The following is a 10273-nucleotide window of genomic DNA, read 5'->3' as shown; positions in this document are numbered from 1 at the left end:
TTTCAATTGGCGAAAATTCGTCACTTGAACTAAACTAGATCTTGTGGAATCATATTGAATATTTGACGATACATTCCGTACCTTGCTAAAAAATTGATCCCTGTTTACCAACCATACATTGTTTCCACAAAGACTTGAACACAAGATCGGTAAGGGAACAGATGCTTAACCACTTAACCAACAGGCTCATTCTTGACATAGAATTAAACATAATTAAACTTAAGTCGATAGATCAAGAATAGGAATTCAATTAAAATAAAATAGTAGGATCTTTTAAAAGAACGACTCGAAACCTTGACCTCGAACACATAAAAGAAGCACTTAATCACAGATATAGAGAAGTAAGTACGATAAAATTCTACAGCCAACAATCAAATTTTTGGGGTGTTACACCCCTGGTATCAAGTGAAGGTTTAAGTAACAATGAGTTTAGTATTTGGTGGGTTAAGGTGAGTCTTTCATCCCAAAAATCAGGTTAGTAAGACCGATGTAGTAGATCGAGTATTTGAGTTAGGTGCCGGAAACTAGGATTGTAATAAATAATTAAATAAAATATTAAAACAAAAACCATAATTAAAAAAATTAATTAATTAATAAAAGAAATTAAAGTTTGTTGTTCGAGAATTAATTAAGTTAAAATGGAATTAAATACGAGCTCAAATTTTAAAGTAATGAGTTCTAAATTGAATTAGGGTTAATTTGAATAAGGAAAGAAATAGGAAGGGGACAAAAGGGTAATAACCCAATATTTAAAAATTGATTGGCTATATGAACACCCAACCGTTTCTTAATTTGATTTCTCATTCAACAAAAATTCTCAAATTTAAATTTGATATTTTCTCTCGAAATTAACTCATCCTTAGTGATTTTCTAACTATCCAAACACCTCAACACCTTCCAATTTTAAAGAAAAATCATTAAATCCTCATCAAATTCGTCATTATCCTTCTCACGTTCAACTTCAAATTAGCTCCAAAAAATGTTGTTTTCTTCAAATTGAGGTAATGTCTTGACTTATTATGACTAGATTAAGGTTGTTTTTCTAATTTGGAATTTAATTGAGTGTGTTGAGAATTTTTAACATTTAAAGCTTTTTAATCGAATCTTGGTTCAACAATAGTGAAATCCGAAATAATGGATAACCTACTATTTTTGATTGATTTCTAACCTATTTTGAACCAAATAGAAGGCATTTGAACTCAATTTTATAGATCGGTATCTAATTTTAATGAATTTTGAGTTTCCCCCTTTTGTGTGTTCACACAAGCTTGATTTTTTAGAAATTTAAAATTTGTCAGATTAGGTAAAATTGAAGGTTTATGTTTATAATAATAGGTTAATTAAGGTTTAGGAGCAAAAATCGAGTGAGGAAACCTGACATTTTGGAAAAATGAGTTGATTTTCGGTATGAGAAAGTAAGCTTAGAATGGTGATTTTGGTGTTGTTTGTTTGAGTTTATGGCTATTAATAATGTGTTTTTGATGTATTTAATTTGTATGCAAAGTGCCAGACTCGTCGGGAACTTCTACGAGCAAGGTGAAAGAGAAAGAAAAGCTCATTTGAGATCATTGTGCAAAAGGTGTTGACTAGGTAAGCCGTTGGAATTGTAGCTTTCAAGCATGATTCCTAAGGTTGAAGGGAGCTTAGGTTGTTCTAAACACCTAATTTAAGTCTGAGAGAACCCTAAACTATATCCTATTACATATGATGCTTGTATGTGAGGTCGTAAAAAATCACATGAAATATTTAAGCAAGTGATAAGTGAATTTGGCAATGTTTGTTAAGTGAACTGCTAAATCTTGCACACTATTATGTTTTAAAGTAACTATGGCTCTTTTGAGCAAATGTGTTAGCACTTGAGAGTGCATATAATGAATTGTGAAAGTGTTATTAACAAGTGAATATGTGTATAAAACAATATGTAAATGTGTATTTAAGTGGATATGTTGGCATTTTGAACACTTGGAAGTTTTAGATATCATTTACATGCCATAAGATAGTGAGTACTCACCTTTATTGTTTATGATGAGGCATTATGTCCCGAAGATAACGATAGAGGGATAATGGAAAGTAGAGCATAGCTCCATTCGTTATAGATAGAGTGGAGTGTTTGGAGAGTGTTAGCATTCATGCTACACTTATATGGAGATAGTGTATGACTCTTTGAGTCATATGGAGTGTTTGGAGATCTGCTTATCCAATGCATTACTGATTATATATATGTTCCTTGTCACATTATGCCAATATATCGTTATGAGTGTAATGAGATATCTTTGATGCTATACCATGATTTCTTGACTTAGTGTGCTCTCTTCAACTATGTATTTTATGCCTAATGGTTGCAAACCATGAGCACTCTCTGAATTTGAAAAAGCTTACACTTTCTTATGTTTATTTTGCAGAAAAATAGCTTGTGTGAGGAGGGGGGTAGTATGCAAGTGGTGATTCAAAGCAAGGCAATTTTTTAAGTAGGTGACTTGGTTTGAATTTGCAAATAATAAAGGCTATGTTGGACTTATCCATAGAGGGAATTAGACTTTGTTTTGTTTGGATTGTAATAAGACATTATGATCTGTTTAATTGATTTTTAGGACTTTGGATTGTTTTAGAATGTTACTTGAAATGCTTGAACGAGTATACATGTTAATAGATGGTATGTATGGTAAATTGGTTGTGGACTTGTAAATGCATGGTAGTATAGATAATTGGATGAAGTTTTGAATTGTATTGTTTTATGTTTTAATAACTGTAAACATGTTTGTGTGTTTTATGTATGCTATATAATATGTTAGATTAAAGAAATTTGGCATGTTTTGTGGTTATGACAATTTAGTCCTGATTTTTATACTAAGTAATCAAATCCCTTAAAAATAATACAATGTTTAGAAAATTTGCACGACCAAGTTTTATAAGATTAGTTTTATAATTTTACTTTCAATATTATAAAAATATATTTTTTGGAAAATTTTCCAAAATTATGATTTAGTCCTTAACCTTTATTTTTAAAATTAAATGAGTTTTACTTACCGGTTCTAGTCTTTTCTTCCAATTAATATTTGAAATAATATGCCATAGCATGTATGCATGTTTAAATTTGTGGTTTTATGAATGTTTCGTTTATTGTATGTAAAAAGACATTTTTACCCTTGAATGTCATTTTAATGATTTTGTTAGAAGAGCATGATTTTAGGGCTTGCGTGTTTAATTTCATTTATTTATTGGTAATTAAGCGTGTACCTATACAGTCTGAATGGTGGCTTCTGTGGTATGTTTTGATGATCAACGAAGAGATGTGACATTCTGGATTCAGGTTGAGACGCTACATTTGATAGTATTAGAGCTAGGTTTGTAAAAATTAAGTTTGCCAAGTTTGACAGCACTTGGACCAAGGTTTATTAACTCTCAGGTTTAAAATATTTTGAAAAAAAATATTAATAAGCCTTAAATTTTAAACATGCCTTTGAATCTTACCAATTTTTCAGTTTGATCTCCCATAACTCGTTAGGATTTTAATTTGATTGATTTGAAGTTTATGATTCGATCTCCTTCCTCAATTATTCACTTGTATAAAAAAAATTATTGTATCAATACTTTTAATTTTTTTAATTTATCATTTCCAAATTTGAGTTATTTTAAATTTTTGAGTTTGGATTTAGATTATTTCAAGTTTTTATTGGATCATTATGAATTTCGATCTTTTCAAAATTGAATTATTTTGAGCAAGTTCTGATCCCTTTAAAATGGAAAATTTATAAAATTTTAAATTAATAAAGGTAAAATTACACTTTGGTCCTCCCAAAAACGATAAAAATTTGATCTAATCCTTTAAAAATTATAAAGATATAGGCTATTAAAATGGTGAAATTCCATTTTTACGATTAACAAAAAATACAATTTAATTTCGACCCTCCAAAAAATTTTCTACCTTCGCCTTTAATTTTAAGTCCGAGTTAAATGAATTCAAAAATTTTCATTTAAGTAACTATGCTGTTAAAATCGTTGTTGTATGTCCTTCTTTGCCTATACTGTCTATACCAATCGAAAGGTCTCCTCTACAATTTAGTTTTTTTTCCCATAAATTAACTTTGAACGTTACAAATATTCAAACCAAAATCCAAAAGCTTTCTTCTTTAATCTTCAACACTGGCCATCAAATCAACTTGGATCTAAAGTATGTTATACTCGTCCATGGTACTAATTCACCGTATCAATCATCGAATCGTTGTTTGGAGCTTGGAGTTTATTAGTCGGAATATAAAAAAAATTGACATATAAATGTTATATATAAAGAAAAATATATCTAAAGAAATAGTTAATGTTTTTAAAAAATAATTACATATTTATTATTTGATTTTATAAATAAAACATAGATGAATTAAAAATAAAAAAAACTTGAAAATAATATATTTATTAATTATAAACATAAATTAAAAATAAAAAACTTAAAATAACATGAAATAAAAAATACAAATGTAAATAAGAGAAGAATCAAACTCAGGACTCAAGAAAATAAGCATTAACATTTAATGGAATTCAAAATTTTATATCAGGAAGCATGAAATTCATAATTTAATATACTAATTATATTCAAATTATTTTTCCATTTAAATAAAAATAATATAAATTTTATAATCCTAATTAATCACTAGCTTACTTTAATGAAAATTTTAGGAAATAAAAAAAATTAAAAACAAAATTTAATGATAAAAAAATAGAAGTGAAGGCATTTAATCAATTAAATAATGAAACATCATTATGTCCTTAGTTAAGTACGCATGCAACCTTAAAAAATTTCAATGAAATATCATTAAAACATATAATAATTTCATTTAAAATAAAAATAAATAAATTAATTAATTAAAACAACATCCTTAAATAGCTATGCATGAGAGTTACTTTCACAATCGGAGACTAGAATAAGGAAAGTTAGGTAGCATTTGGTGCTTCCAATGCAATCTAATTTCTTGGAAAGTTATTTTATAACATTTAATATTTATTAAAATATAAGAAAGTTACATTATTATTTTTTATTCACTGAGTAATTTTTTAAGAATGTAATAATGATTTATGAATTTATCATTATTAAATAAAAGATAATATTCATGTATTTAATTTTTATAATAAACTTTACTCTTAATAAATATTTAGATTAAATATTCAATAATAAATTTTAATTGATATTTTAAATTTTTTTAATTTATAATGTTAATTGAATGTAAACTTGTTTCAAATTTGTCGTACATATATTTTATAAATATAATAATGCACATATAAAATCATGTATATATAAAACTTGTTTCGGAATAAATAAAAAAAATGTATATATAATACTTGCGAATAATCTATTTAAATAATAGAGAAAATTTAGTATGACAAAGAAAGAAGGCAATAACTTTTTTTTTTACATTTTATTAATAGACTAATACCTTAAACTAATATAAAATATAGTTAATCTTGTCTTAATATTATTTTTAATTTTCTCACATTTTATTAAGGAAATCACTTTGGCATGTTCATGATAAAGTAACTCTTAAGGGGATTTTTTTTTTTTTTTTGAGAAAAATCAGACTAGTATATTGAAGAAAGAAAAGATACAAATGGGCTATCAAAATCCACAAGCCCACCAAAAAACAAAACCCAACTATGGCAAAAACTTAAATGATTCCTAAAGAAATAGATGAAAAAACTAAACAGAAATTAAATAAAACATCCAGTCTGATAACAGTTGGAATCTAATTAGCATTTCGCATTTAATGCATCAATTCTAATCCCCAGAAAAGCGGTTTCCAAAACCCGTTAATTTCCACTTTCCTTTTTACTTTCCACGCAGAGACCCTCTATCAAACAACCATCAATCAGGTTCATTTCTTCTCCGTGGATCCATCTCCAATGATTTTGGCTCAAGGACCTTTCCGACCAGGTAAGTTCGCGACTCTTCTTTCATCGCTTCTCTAGCTAAGTTGTGAGCCATAATATTTGCAAATCTGTTTGTATGTTGAAAGGTTATTTGGTGAAAAAATTGCTTTTGCTGCTGAATGTTCCTTATTTTACCCCCAATCACCTATTTATTAGTATTCTCTGAGTTACTTTTTTTTATTACTGATACTAAAACTCATTCGATGATAACTGATATGAACCCCATCTGTTTTCCCAAAAACATTGCTTGACCTCTGTTTTGAAGGTGAGGACCTCTCCCGAAGCATTTCTAGCCACCACCCATGAGACTAATTTTGCCTGAGAGTCATCAAAAGCGGCATTGAAATTCAATTTGACAATGGAATCAATTGGTGGGCACCAACCTATAGACTCATGCCTCGTGGTAAAATCCTGAATCTCACACCCTTCTAGTTCCTTAATATATTTGTTTATACATGCAACTATTTCTGGACCTGTACTTTTCTTTCCCTCATGTAATGCTTTGTTTCTGGCCGTCCAGATCGCCCACAAAGAGCAACAAAATACTCGACATTGAATGCTGGAACTGTTCTTGAACACCCAGGTAAACCACTCCCAGTGTGATAAAAATAAATTTGTTAATACCCATTCCAAATTCAAGCTAATCCAAACTTCTCGTGCCACAGGGCATTCTCTGAAGATATGGTCAATGTTTTCATCAGCTACCCCACATCTGGGATAGACTACCTCTGAGAGCAATCTCTTGCACCGAAGATTAACAAAATGGGGAATAAAATTCCAAGAAATTTTCTAGATTAGGATTTTAATTCACTGAAATGTGAATATTCAATAATTTTTTTGTAAAATAACTTAGCCTCAGTCTGTAAATAATTAAGAATAAAGCCATGTAATAGTTTACAAGCACTTCTCACCGAGATTTCTCTCTGGGCCTCCCCCTTCCATACCATGAAGTCCGCATGAGGTTCCATTGCTAAGGGAATTCGTACAATTCTAATTATTTCTTCTCTAGAGAAGGTAGAATAAATTAAATCAGACTTCCATTCTATCTTTTGTTCATTAATAAGCTCTGCCACTTTACTTAGTTCACTGGAATTCCTAATTGATTCTACCTTATTGTCGAAACCATCAACCTGTGGAGTAGCCACCAATCTCTTTGCTTAGGTGGGAGTAGGTCATCTACTAAAATTTTTTATTCTATTTAAAATAATTTTGTAAAATTTTTTAAAACAATGAGTTTGGGAGTCGGTTACGTATGAGGAAATGTGAGCATCTTCATTACGTCTAAAAATTGGTACCAAATTGATTCGATGCTATCCTTATATCAAAGATTTTAAAAAAATATCGTTCAAAGCATAGTTCTTTAAAATGATTAATAGTTCAATTTAACTGTCAAAATTCTCTCGTTTCAAAAATATGCAGCATTATACCCAGCACGATTGGATACGATCCTTTATATCTTCAAAGATACGATTGATTTTTGACTTTCAAAAACTTGTACCCTAAAATTATAAAATGATATCCAAATATTTAGTTCACCAAAAAATCATACCCAGCACGGTAGGGCACGATTTCTGGAATTCCCAAATATTGGATATTGCCTTATTGTAGAATTTTTGAATAATAAGGAAAATTGGAATTTCGCTCAAAACGCATTTATTTGTTTTAAAATAGATGGAATACTTAATGCATTGTAACGAAACATTTGTATAGAAAAGGATTAATGAACATGAAACAATATGTACATATAGTACAATAAACCACAATTAATAAATCCAACAATTATGTACAACTATTCTAAGTAAATGTAACCAAATTCTTAATCATGGATGGAGCACAATTAATATAATGAACAAAACAATGACTAAATGATATACATAAAAAATAAATATGGCACAATATAAAATAATCCCCAAAACATGTACAAAATAAAATGGAATTTAGAAGTCAATGTGGTGTAAGACATTTTCAAAATAATGATAAATTAATGAACACATAATATAAGTTGACAAGCTTGTATAAAAACTTGGGATATATAATTATTGAAATAAATATTATAGAATAAAAGTTTGAAGCAAATTATATACAAAATATTTTAAACATAAATTCATTTAAAAATTTGACAATGTACATGATTCTTAAATAATATATAAGCTATGAAAGAATAATAAAAATACATTATAAGATATAATACACATAACAAATTCACAAAACATGCATATATATTAAGAATAATTATTTGTAAAAATTAGCATGAGATTAATAATATATATAAAATTAAATTAATGTTATCATAGATTGTATATGTAATAGATTTTAAAAACATAATGATGTATACAAATAAATTTAAAAGAAATTATATGAATAAAATAACATGGATTTAATGATGTATATAAATCAAACATATGTACCAATATACATGTATATATATATAATAATAATTTAAATAATACATTTGAGATGTAGGATCTTCCTTTAAATAGCAAAGATATATAATAAAATATAGGAATAAATTTAATGGAAATTATATGTATAAAATAATATAAGATTAATAATATACATGGAATAAAATTAACCTTATCATGAATTATTTATATATACAATAATGTACAAAAACATTTATAAAAAAAATATTATCTAAAATGTTAAAATAATATGATATAAAAAGGAATTTAAAAATAATAATTTTGAAAAAAACAAAGTAAACTTATCAAGGTAATTCAAAATGTATATAAAAAAATAAAAAAATAAAAGATGAATGCTAAAAGGATTTTTTTTTTTAAAAATAATGAGATATATAAATTGAAGTAAAACTTAATTGAAATGAAATCAAATTAGAAGGGATAATTAATAAATATAAAAAACTATTGAAATAGAAATAAGGACCAGCGTGCAACGGGTGCAAATGTATAGGGATTAGATATGAAAATATCCCAGTTTTCCAAACACTGTGCCTAGGCGCAGACCGAAACGCAAAGACACAAATTCTAGGACAAATTCAAAATAAAATAAAATGTAAATAAAGATCAATTAAAAATTCTGCGCAAAGTCAAAGGACCAGACGCGCAAATTAACCTTTCAAGGTGAAAAAGGCGCAGATTCGGCTTCCAAATGGGTTAAGGCGCAGATCCATGTTTTTACTAAACGGTGCCGTTTTTGAGCATATATATGAATCAAAACAAAAGCCCTAATAACCTCAGACTGATTATTCTTCTCAAAACAGCTTTCAAAACCATTTTCTCTCAAAATTTTTCAATCTCTTTTCCTCCTCAACCGAGCGAACCAAGAAGTTCTTCTCTCCTTGCTTCCATGTCAACAAATCGGACCCCCCTGAATCCCCATCAAAGCTTCGATTTCAACGAAGTCAACAAGGATTCGAAGGCTCCTTCTATTAGATAAGTGCTTATGCCCTTGTTTATTTTGTATATTACACACAATAATGAAAATCAAAGGGAAAAAAAAACAAAATCGAAAGAAAAAATAAACTCTAAAATCACCTCTTGAAAACTCTTTGAATTGATTTCTCCTCTTTTCATATATGCGTATATTCAACTATTATTCTCTTCGTAGAAAGAAAGGAAAAAAAATATCCCATTTACATCATTTTCCTTCGGTTTATAGCCGAAAAATAAAATAAATAAATAAAAGAAAATACAAATTCTTTGCTGTAATTCGCTGTGATCTGCTATCAATTGCTGCTTCGTTGTTTTCTGTTGCAGGTGTGCATGGCGTGGAGGAGTTATTCGTGGGCGTGAAGCATGGCGCGCGTGGAAGAATCGATTGGAGGCTGCGGCGGCTGAAGCTTCTAGTGACCTAGGGTTTCTGCCGAAAAAATTCATTAGTGTTTTGGGCCATTGGGCCTATTTTGTTTTATTCGGGTATGGGGTTTGGGTTGTTTGTTAATTAGGTTAGTTTTAGTAGTTGGGCTGAGTGGTTTGGTTTTAATAGTTAGGGTTGAGTTGTAAAAGGACTTGGACATTTAATTTATTTGGTTTATGATTTTATTTTTATTATTATTTTTTGTTTTGATTTTAGGTATGGGCCCAGGCAAATTTGGGCCTATACACTTATAACTTTCAGTACTAGGAAGCCACGCATCAATAGCAATTGAAATATTCTAACTCGTTCCCACCCTCCAACAAATCCCATTCTTCAGCAATTCTTTAGCAGCCCATACACTCTTCTAGGTATACGAAGGTAGTCGTCCTAACTCAGAATTAAGAAAATCTGTATTTAGAAAGTACTTAACTTTTATAACTTTCGTTAATATTGAATCTGGATTATTAAGAAGACGCCAACCTTGTTTAGCTAATAATGCAACATTGAATTTGGATAAACAATGAAATCCCATACCCCCATT

General features: G+C 28.7%; 1 long non-coding RNA gene across 1 annotated transcript; it reads left to right on the top strand.

Annotated features, from left to right (window-relative positions):
- The first annotated feature begins 5670 nt into the window (after positions 1-5670).
- Positions 5671-6959, top strand: LOC107961802 (uncharacterized). The gene is made up of 4 exons (XR_001701417.2): positions 5671-5920; positions 6182-6319; positions 6437-6499; positions 6582-6959. It is a non-coding gene; the product is annotated as an uncharacterized lncRNA (long non-coding RNA).
- Positions 6960-10273: the final 3314 nt, after the last annotated feature.

This window comes from Gossypium hirsutum, chromosome A06, assembly GCF_007990345.1.
Source record: "Gossypium hirsutum isolate 1008001.06 chromosome A06, Gossypium_hirsutum_v2.1, whole genome shotgun sequence".
In the NCBI taxonomy this organism is placed as follows: Eukaryota; Viridiplantae; Streptophyta; class Magnoliopsida; order Malvales; family Malvaceae; genus Gossypium; species Gossypium hirsutum.
The sequence above is the reverse complement of the archived record's forward strand: the minus strand, read 5'-3'. Positions and strand labels throughout refer to the sequence as shown.